Genomic DNA, 11,425 nt, shown 5'->3' with positions numbered 1-11,425 from the left:
GGTCATTTTTACGTTTTTGTACATGGTTTTGGAAAAAAGTGGGGGATGAAGCCCCCAGCCCCCCCCCCCCCCGCTTCCCCGGCCCCTGATACTAGGTGGTCTACAGTTCGTCTATAATCCCTTCTTGATTGATTCATTTGGTCTATTTTGCATTTGATTTAATGTGCGATTCATGATCTAATTTACACTTGCCTCTTATTATAATTAATATTAGCATTATCTCGTTTCTCGTCAAAAAATAGAAAAATGGAAATCCCCATTGGGGGATACTATGCCTACACAAACATATAGCCTGTGAGAACTAGCAATGTCCTTCGCACTGTGACGTGTGAGATGTGTAGGATGAGAATTAAGATAAAAAGTTTTTAAAACAATGTCTATACCCCCAACAAAAAGTTTGTTTCATGAATAAAATACAAAATTTAATAACAAGCATGACACTGAAAATCTCATCAAAATCGGATGTAGCCTGTGAAAAGTTATACTTATATTATGGACGATACTGGACGAAGTCAGTAATCGGCCCGTATTCTGAAGTCAATTAACTCTGTGCTAAAATCATGGGAAGCCAAAAATTCAAAATTCTGTTTGTATTATATTTCTTATGTTTCCTATTATGGATCATTTTGCTTTCATAACGAATGAAAATACCCTAGTTACCATTCCCAGACAATTATGAACTTGGATGTCAATTGAATGTGTGCTGTAAGGGATTTGTGCCCCAGTTGGCTCTCTTATTACTTTAAACCAGGTTTTGATTTAAACTCGAGTTCATAATACAGGCTTCTGTCTTCAACATCAATTAAAGTCCTGCTCTTATTTTGCCGGATGTCCTGGCGGGTCAGCGCCAAACTTAAACTTCACTGGTTCACATCTCCAATAGGCCTACTTGTTCAGTCCATTTTCGAAGCTGTATTAGACCCATGGGTGCATTAACACAGGGACGGTGATCCTAGGGGGCCGGGGCACACCCCCCCCCCCCCCCGGAACCACTGAAGCACTGATAAGTGCCAATTCTTACTCCCAAAATGCCCCGTTTCGAACGTGTTCTGTGTCCCTTTCATCTGAGAATGACACGTTTTATAATTATGTTAGCTATTATAGTGCTATTTCTCGTACCAGTATCCGAAATCTAACAAAATATGCCCCTCACGAACGTGTTATGTGCCCCTTTCATTTTAGAAGGACCAGTACTACCACATTTTCTCCCAAGCACATGCAAGTTCTACTTGTGCAATTCAAATTCCATTTCTGTGAAAAAGGCATCATTAAAGTATCATCTTTATTGCACACTTAATGATTTTCTCATGTTTATGTGCTTCAAATTGGCATTATTTTTCTTCCATGCAGTATTTTGTTTAAGAGCAAACCAATAAATTATTTCCACACTATATTTAGGGTTTTCCTGATATGATAGACAAGTATGAGTGGAAAAGCTTGCCAGCAAAACATTAAGTTGGCTTCAAGATAATATTCATTTGTTTAACTAGCCACCACATATTATTTTACAAGGTGCTACGTGTACACATAATGTTATCCTTTGAAGCATATATAAGGATTGTTAGACTTATAATATAACGTTTTATTTGGGCAGCCGACGAGATAATTTTCCCAAATGATGTATAAATCATTATTTCTTGGTTAACAGCATGCAGGAAAAGTTATAACACAGTCTCAGGAGGACAATTACATCATTATGTCAAATAACTTAGGGCTATGTTGTTCTTTATTTTAGGTACCCTTTTCAAAAGAGGAAGTGCTTTTTCTCCCCTTTGCCCCCCCCCCCACACTTTAGAATTTACACGTACCTAAAGGGATATGATTGGATTTAGGAAAAATATTAAATGCTTTCGTAATGTGACTTGTTCAATTCTGTGTGATACTCGCATGTCATCAGTGGCGTAACTACGGGGGGCACGTGCCCCCCCCCCCCCCCTCCATTCGACTGGCAAAAAAAACACGGAAAAAGGAGAAAAGGAGGGGAAAAGAAGAGAAACGTAGTGGGAAAGGAGAAATTATTGTTCATTATAGTTATAATTAAAATTATGTTATATTACATAGGAAACGTTTTTTTTTTCATAACTATATGAAACATAATTTGCTCGGGGCCTACAATGTATGTCTTCATTGTTCCCGGTGCTCGCATTGTCTGTTTAACGAGATATATAATCCTGTTGTACCAAAACCTCCGGATTTCAAGTCATTATACACCAAATAATTTCCTCGCACTTCGTGTTATTCTTGTTTTAAGTTATGACATATGCTTCTTTTTCATGACTAGTTAAAGTGATTGCCCGATTTTAAGGTTTTAATATAAAACATTTCCTGTCCGTGCTTACGTTGGCATTAGTGGATTAGTTGTGATATACGTCTGCTCTTCTTGAATTCCTAAAATCAGTCCTTAAAATGTCTCTTTTTCTGATCTGAATATCAAAAATCTTTAGCTCGCGCTTCGCGCTCGCATCATTTTGATTAGTGAAATTATACGTATGGTCTTAGTGAATTCCTATAAACAAGCCTTAGAATGCCCCTCTTCAGATCTCAATTTCCTAAATTTTCAGCTCGCGCTTCGCGCTCGCAACATTGAATTAGTGAGATGCGTATGTTAATCATGATCATTATCACTTCAAGTGCTTCATGTGCTTAGATATAATTCTTACAAAATCAGCAAGCGCTTGGCACTCGCATTAGATGACCTTGGTGAGATATGTATACTCTTAATGGATTATTAAAATATAGCCCTTAAAATGTCTATGTTTGGGGTCAATATTTGCAAAAATTTCAGCTCGCGCTTCGCGCTCGCATTGTTTGTTTACCGAGACAATTACATCTCATGATTCCAAAAATTTGCTTATAATGTCCTTTTTTAGGTCTGAATATCAAAAGTTTTCAGCTCGCGCTTCGCGCTCGCATTATTTGCAACTGAGCGCGCGAAGCGCGCTCACTTAGTGACTCAAAAATGTTGCTGGTGCCCCCCCCAATGCCGTGACCCACGGTACGCCACTGCATGTCATGTAAAAAGAAAAAAAAGAAAAGAAATATGGTACATTTCAAACAATAAAAAACAAAGGAAATAGTGAGGGACATCATCGAATCTCTCATTGCATGTCACTGGGTTGTTTTTGTGAAAAATAAGCGAAAGCTTAAAATGGCAACTTAACTTTTTCATTTTAGGGCCAACATCCGATTTTGATGACATTTTCAGTGTTATGCTTTGATGCTTTTATGATTTTTCTCTGTTCAAATCAACATTATTCTGGGGTGGACTTGACCTTTAAATTGTTATCATATATTGACTTGTTCTTATTGTTGAGTGTGTTGGCATGCAACAGTTGTTTAAGCGTTGTTTGTGTTCTTCAAAGGACGGTGTTTATTTTTGACGTTATGACCCATTGTGTGTTCATTATTGTAGAAATGCAATCTTCAAATAATTTTTTTTAAAGAGAGTAAAAAAAGAAGAAAGATTTTTTGGGGGAAATAAATCAGTGCGGTAGAATGTATACTGATGTGTATTCAGCTCATATAATAATCTTTTGAAATTGGTTGACTTTTCATTTTAGTAATTTACAAATATTAAAATGTTAATTGAGAAAACGTTACTAAATGTAGGTCATCTAATAATCTATTAAGTTGAAGACCAGAATTATGTGTAGGCCTGCCTGTTACTAGTAAAAAGGAACTTTCAGGGAGAAAAAAGCGAAAATGGTATCTGCACTTAATAGAGGGGAAACTTTAAAAAAAAATCTGCGATTTTTTCCCTTCAACCAAATGACTGTTAATAAAGCTTGTAAAGGGTCTTTTGTTCACAAATTCATCTCTTTTTGCCTTAAAATTTCATTACATTTTTTTGTGTCATCATCAATCTCTTATTAAGTGAGGATTTACTCATTCTTTTATGGTCGTCCCGGCCATTTCACCCCATGATTTTTTAATGTCCCATTTCACCCCTCTTGATGTCCCATATATTGCACCCCTGTGGAGCCGTGTTGTGTGCAAACGCCGGGATGTGTGCAAACAACGGCATGCAGGGGCGGATCCAGCTTTCGCCAAAGGGGGGGGGGCCGAAAAATATTTTGATCAACATTTTTCTCGATTGGCCGCTACAATCTGGCTTTTTTTTTTGTTGGTTTTTCAGGGGGTAGTCCTAACTAAAGACTGAAGTTTTAAGTATATGTTAGTTTTTATTGCTATCAAAAATATAAGGTAAATCTCACGTGATCTTGATTTATAATGCGAGCGCGAAGCGCGAGCTAAAAATCTTTGATATTTTATGTCGTTAGAACTGAAGATTCAGAGCAGTTTTTATAATCATGAACAAAGATAAGTATCCAACTAAAGAATGCGAGCGCGAAGCGCGAGCCGAAATTTTATCACAGTAACGTGAAAAGTGACTCAATTAGGACTTTTTTAGTGATTAATGAAGAAGATACAAGTATCACCAAATAAATAATGAGAGTGCGAAGCGCGAGCTCAAAATTTCTGATCTTCCGACCTGAAAAATGGACAGTCTAAGCGCGTTTTTATTTAAATAAACAAGCTGTGTGTCTCAAACAATTAAATGCGAGCGCGAAGCATGAGCTTAATTTTTTGATATACTGACATGATAAAGGAGCATTTTGACAAATTTTGGTAAGAATTTCCAAAGAGGATAGGTATCTCACACATCAAACAATGCAAGCGCGCAGCGCGAGCTGAACATTTTGATATACATTAACAATTTATGTAAATCAAACAAAATAATGAAAGCTTGATGTGCGAGCTGGAAACATTGTGTGCAAATTGATATCAGAATTGATTTACAATTGATCTATTATATATATACTGGATATATATTAGTGTCATTTAACCCTCTTGAATGGGATTCATTACACAGGCAATGCGAGCGCGAAGCGCGAGCGAAAATTTTTATATAAAGTCTATTTTCCAATTCTTCCCCTCACCTTTTGTTTCCTTTCGGGGTCGGGCCGGCCGTTACGAGGCTGTGAATTACACATCATGGGTATGATACCTCTTTCTTACTTTTCTTTCTTTTTTTCGTAGTTTCTATCAAGGTAAAGAGTACACTTTTTTCTGCAGGTTGTCAAAAAATAGGGGGGCGGGGCTAGCTCGGCCCCTCCTGGATCCGCGCCTGGCATGTGTACGAAATTTCGCCGATTTTTTTTTTTTTTTGCAAACAACGGTATTTGTGCAAACGCTAAATTGGGAAATGTGCAAATCTGTTAAAATTTTTAACGTTTTATGTGCAAACGTGACGACGGGATATGTGCAAATGACCAATTTTCACGGGAAATGTGCAAATCTCCGGGATAAAACTATGTGCAATTAAATCACTCACTCTAAAAATTCGAATGTTAAAACAACATTTGAAAGATTGGAGGAGTGACAACCTTTTCCAATTGTTACATCCAACCTTGTATGAAGCTGAATCCAACATTTTAAGTGTTGGGTAAAACCATTTAACGTGGTAAATGCAACATTTAGAAAATGTTGTCACTCCTCCAACCTTAAATGTTGAGTTAACATTTCTCTTTTTAGAGCGCTGTTTTTACTTAATATTAAGGTTATTTCTCATGTTTCATATAACATTACTGTTAAAATGAGAAACATGCCTGCATACCTTGGACCTATTATGAATAGGTCCATGATAAGGGAGAAGCTACAGTGCCATCGGCAATTAATAAAACGCTTTTCAGAGAGGCGGCGGGGTAGGGGCAACAGACGAAAATTTAAGGGACATTCAATTTCGAACACTGCCTGAGGCACTTTCAAGGCAACTGGGGCACACTCTTAAAACAAATCAGTCAAATTGACTAGACCAGTAGTCAGCTGGGTGCAACTGATATGACAATGACTGATAATCACATTTCTGACGTATATTCTAGTCAGAAATAACTATGTTCTAGTAAAATACGATTACAAAATAGTCAAATATGAATAGAATATCAGTTGCACCTAGCTGACCCTATTAACATGTCATTTTTGACTGATTTGTTTTCAGAGTGCACAAGAGTATCTTTTTTTTGTCATTCGGACGAGATATGTATACCCACAATGTAGTATCACCCTCAAACTTATAACACATTACACACAAAAGATCGCCGGCAATTGTAGTAACTCTCTCACCCACAAAATGTACTCCAGCAATTCCCCCCCCCCCACAAAAAAATGTTTCATTACGCAATTGGATTGAATAAATGTGTTAGGTATATTCTGTATGTACCCGCGACTTTATTTAAATGAGGTCCTCAGTTTTTCTGCATTTATGTGTATTTACAGCATATTTGTTTTTAATAAGGGCAAAATATAGCCTAGTAGTGCAACAATTCATGTGCATGTGTTTATATTTGCTTGTTTTAATCTTCTTAGCAGACAGAGTACAGAATTTCTTTGCCATGGCTAGTCACTTTGTATATAAGAATAAATTAATTTACAGAGTCAACATGAAAATTGTATTTTGGAAGTCAAAACTGCAGTTTCTGTTAAGGGTTTTGACAATAAGCCAACATCATTTATTTTTTCTAAAATCATGTTTTTAAATTCAATTCATAATGGAAATTCATTTTTTTTTCTTTCCCCAGAAGCTAGTTGAATTTAAACATATAAAATTGAGAACCAATGTAGTACCATGTGTGGTCAATGATACTAACACAGAAAAAGATTATTTTTTCTTTTTATTTCACTGAGTACCTCAGTATTTCTTCACTCAATTTTTCTCAAGTATCTTTACTGCATATTTCTTTTAGAACAAGGGCAAATATAATTTTGTAGTGTAAACCATGAGGGTTTTTTAATAAGAATATTTGCTTGTATTAATATTCTTAGCAAACTACAAAATTATATTGTCATGGCTAGTCATTTTGTAGTAAACAAGAATATAATTGTCAGAGTCAACATGTAAATTATATATTGGAAGCCAAAATTACAGTTTCTGTTCAGGGTTTTTGACAGTTCATGAGAAACCTTTAAGCAATAACAAAAAGGATTCACTTGTTATGTTTTTATTGCAATTTGCGACTAGCAAAGTCTACAACCATTGCGTGGGAAAAAACTCAGCAGCATATTATTTGTATGTACAGTTATATACAAGCTTCTAAAGTTTTATTTATTTATTTTTCTGCATGCTTTGTGGTATTTCTAGATTAAGCTAGAACATTGTGATATCTTGTAATAAACACTGCCAGTTCTTCTGAGATAGAATGTATACATGTCTTCTTTTTTTAATGTATCGATAGTTTATCCAAACACTTGGTTGGTATGCGACTCATTGTATTCCCGTTTTTCTTTTTCTTTACAACTGTGCATTGCATGTCATTAAGACGAATTAAGCAAGTTGCTATAGGCTGTTTTTTTGTGGAAGCTTTATGTAAATTATAGTTTTTTATCTTGCGGTGCAAGTATGTAACCGGATGATATTCTGTCTCTTTTTGTTAAGTGGTATTGGCCAAATCAATGGCACGTATCTTGCTATTTGTTTTCACATTTTTAATGATCCACATACATACATTCCAACCTGTTATATTCTACAAAAAAGTTATGACATTTACAGAAAAAAGAATATGCTTCTCATTCGTTATGCAGACAAACTCTTTTACAAATTACGTAACTCCTGTTTCCATTGTCACATTGGTTGTTTGGTCTGATTCTATCGACATGATGTTCATAATGGTCACTCGGGCTATGCGTTTCCAACTGCTATTGTTCTATTTGATATCTAAATTCGATTTGAATTTTTTACTATCACCAAGATATGCCAATTACTGTTTGCCTTTCAGAGGCGCTTTTTCTCTTCCTGTGACATCTGCTCTCTTTAATGAGTAGTATCCATGACGTGCCTAATGTTCTTCCCCATCTTAATGTAAGTCCTGATCACATACAATGTACAAATCCAACTGTCGCGGATATTTATTATGAAAGGATGCCTGATATAAATCTTACTTATGATTCAAATGACTATCAATAAAAGACACGTCTTCTTATTATGTATTGCCTCAGGATTTAAAATGTAAAAAATTAGAATCTTCAAATTTTTCAGCTCTACATTATAATATAAGAAGCTTGTGTAAAAATTTTGACCATTTTCAATTGTTTCTCAACTCACTGAATGAAGAAATATCTGTCGTAGGTTTATGCGAAACCTGGTTATCCGATCCACTTACTTCTCTTGTTCATTTGGATGATTATGCAATCGTTGTCAATAATAGAGTAAATAAACACGGTGGCGGCGTAGCTTTATATGTAAGAAATAATCTCCAATTTAAAGTAATTAATGATTTTACATGCATGACGGAAACAATTGAAAGCATTTTCATTGAAATTGAAATTGCATCAGGAAAAAATGTACTTGTTGGTGAAATTTACAGACCGCCTAACGCTAACATAACTGATTTTACAGAAGTATTGCATTCCTTTTCTGATTCACCCTATTTTCAGAACAAACATTGCTTTATAATGGGCGATTTTAATATCGATCTGCTTCACTACCACGAAAAGCCAGCTTGCCAGGATTTTTTAGACACTATGATCTCCAATTCTTTTACTCCTTGCATCACTAAGCCAACTCGCATTTTTGGTGTTACTACGACGCTCATTGACAATGTTTTCACAAACATCCACGGTTATTTAGACATGAGTATAATAGTATCTGATCTAACAGATCACTTCCCTGTATTTGTTTCTTCTCCCCACATTTTTAATACTAAACAAAACTATTCAACATTTCGAGGTTCAAGAAGAATGTCAGAACAAAATACTAGACGTTTTATAGAATGCTTGTCTCAGGTTGACTGGTCCACGGTACTAAATACAACTGATGCTAACCAAGCTTATGATGAATTCCTAAATATTATTCTACCATTATTTGACCATTATTTTCCAGTAAGAACATTATCCAAATCAAATTATAAAAAAGTACCACGTTCTCCCTGGATCACACGGTCTCTACTTAAATCAATAAACAAGAAAAATAAACTATACTATAAATATAAATCTACAGGCACAGATAACGCTAAATCTAAATATTCAATTTATAGAAATACCCTAACATCAGTGCTGAGACAAGCCAAAAGAAACTATTTTTTCTCTTTATTTGAAACTCATAAAAAAGATACAAGGTCAACCTGGAAAGTGATAAATCAAGTTTTTAAGAAGGAAGGATCAAAAAAGAATATTAATAGGATCGTCGACCAAAACAAGGAAATTACAGATGATGCAGACATTGCCGAAGCATTCAATTCTTTCTTTGTAAACATTGGCCCAAATTTGGCTAATGCTATACCTAATAGTAACAAACCCTTTCATTCTTTTTTGCCAAACCGTAATCCTCGTACCATATTCTTTTCACCCGTTTCCGAGCACGAAATTATAGAAATAGTTAAAAATCTACCGGCGAAAAAAAGTTCTGGTTATGATGGTATTTCTTATGATTTTCTCATTAAAATTATTGATAAAATTGTGATGCCCTTGACGCACGTATACAATCTTTCTTTACAGTGTGGCATTGTCCCTAATAAGATGAAGGTTGTTAAAGTTATACCTATCCATAAAAAGGGTTCAGAGGATGAATTGGGTAACTATCGCCCTATTTCACTACTGACTACTTTCTCCAAGATTTTAGAAAAAACAGTATATTCTCGTACAATAAAATTTCTTATGAATTGTAATATTTTTATAAATTCACAATTTGGCTTTCGTAAAAAGCATTCAACAGTTCATGCAATAATGTTATTAATCGATAAGGTTACCAAGGCAATTGATAACAAATCTCATGTTGCTGGTATTTTTCTGGACTTCTCCAAGGCCTTTGACACGATCAACCATGAATACTTTTATACAAGCTTTCTCATTATGGGATTCGTGGAAAGGCCTTGGAGTGGTTCAGAAGTTACCTTATAAACAGAACTCAATTTGTGGTCATTAATAACTCCGATTCTCAGATACAGCAAATTTCATGTGGCGTGCCTCAGGGTTCCCTTTTGGGTCCATTGCTATTTATTTTATACATCAATGATTTCCAAAACTCATCCTCTTTATTATCATTTCTTCTTTTCGCAGATGACACGAGCTTATTTTTTACACACAGCAATCCTCAAATCCTTCTTGAAAGACTAAATGTTGAATTATGCTCTGTGTGTGATTGGATACAAGCTAATAAGTTATCCCTAAATTTTAAAAAGACACATTATATGGTTTTTAGCAACTCATTACACACATTGCCAGGTCTTGTTTATATGAATGGTAATGTTTTAGAACAAATTGAATCAACAAAATTTCTTGGTATCTTTATTGATTGTAAATTATCATGGAAAGTTCACATTGATCACCTTCGTAAATTGCTCTCAAGAAATGTTGGAGTCATAAATAAACTTAAGCCTCATTTTCCGCATCACATTTTGAAACTATTGTATTCCATTTTATTGTTACCATATCTGAATAATGGAATTTTAGCCTGGGGAAATGCCTCTAAGACAAAACTTGAATCCATACTTAAAATTCAAAAAAGAGCCGTGAGGATAATTTCTTCTTCTGACTTTCTGGCTCATACTAATCCGCTATTTTATTCAAACAAGTTATTGAAAGTAACCGATTTATATTATTATTTTGTAGGTATATTTATGTATCAACTAAATAAACAGGAATTACCAAGTGTATTCTCTGATTTGCTTGTTCAAAATCAAGAAATCCATTCTTACCCAACTCGACAAGTACACAATTTCCACATTTCCCCAGTGCGCACTGTTCTTGCCCTTAAATCATTTGCTTTTACAGGGCCTTCCTTTTGGAATAATTTAGACACCCATATGATTCAGGCGCCCTCTCTATATTCTTTTAAATGTAGGCTGAAAACATTTCTTTTACAGTCGTATGCTAGCGGTTAAGCGCCTTGCTCGAGTGACTATCTTGTAGATCTCTTTATAATGTATTGAGTATTTTCAATTTATTAATGTCGCTTCATTGCGTTAGGAGTTTTTAATCCTTTATCATTTTCTTCTGGGAACCTATATGTTTACAAGCTTTGCTTTTTAATAGGTTCCTCATATTTCACGTAATTGTATTTTCTTGTTAAATACTACAACTATGTATTTTTTGTCATCATGTATTCATAATTGTGTTCAAGATGTATGTTTTTGTGGAATGTGAAACAATAAATCAAATCAAATAAAAAAAAAAAAATAGAAAGAAAAGCAAAGGAAAAGTGTAGGATATCATTTTATTCACTGAATAACATTTCAAAAATATCTCAAAGTTAGCTTCTCATGGAAAGGTGTTTTTTCTCGCTCGCTTCGCTCATTTGGGACTTATAAGTTACGCAGCTTTTTCATGTGTCATATTGCGCCCTCTTTTTTTAACTCTTCACGCTACTGCCGCAAAGAATTCTGTTCATAGTGGCGTACAGACCACAAAAAATGAATGGAAAGAGAGAAGAGTG

This window comes from Lytechinus variegatus, chromosome 5, assembly GCF_018143015.1.
Source record: "Lytechinus variegatus isolate NC3 chromosome 5, Lvar_3.0, whole genome shotgun sequence".
NCBI classification, from domain to species: Eukaryota; Metazoa; Echinodermata; class Echinoidea; order Temnopleuroida; family Toxopneustidae; genus Lytechinus; species Lytechinus variegatus.
This window is presented reverse-complemented; position numbering follows the sequence as displayed.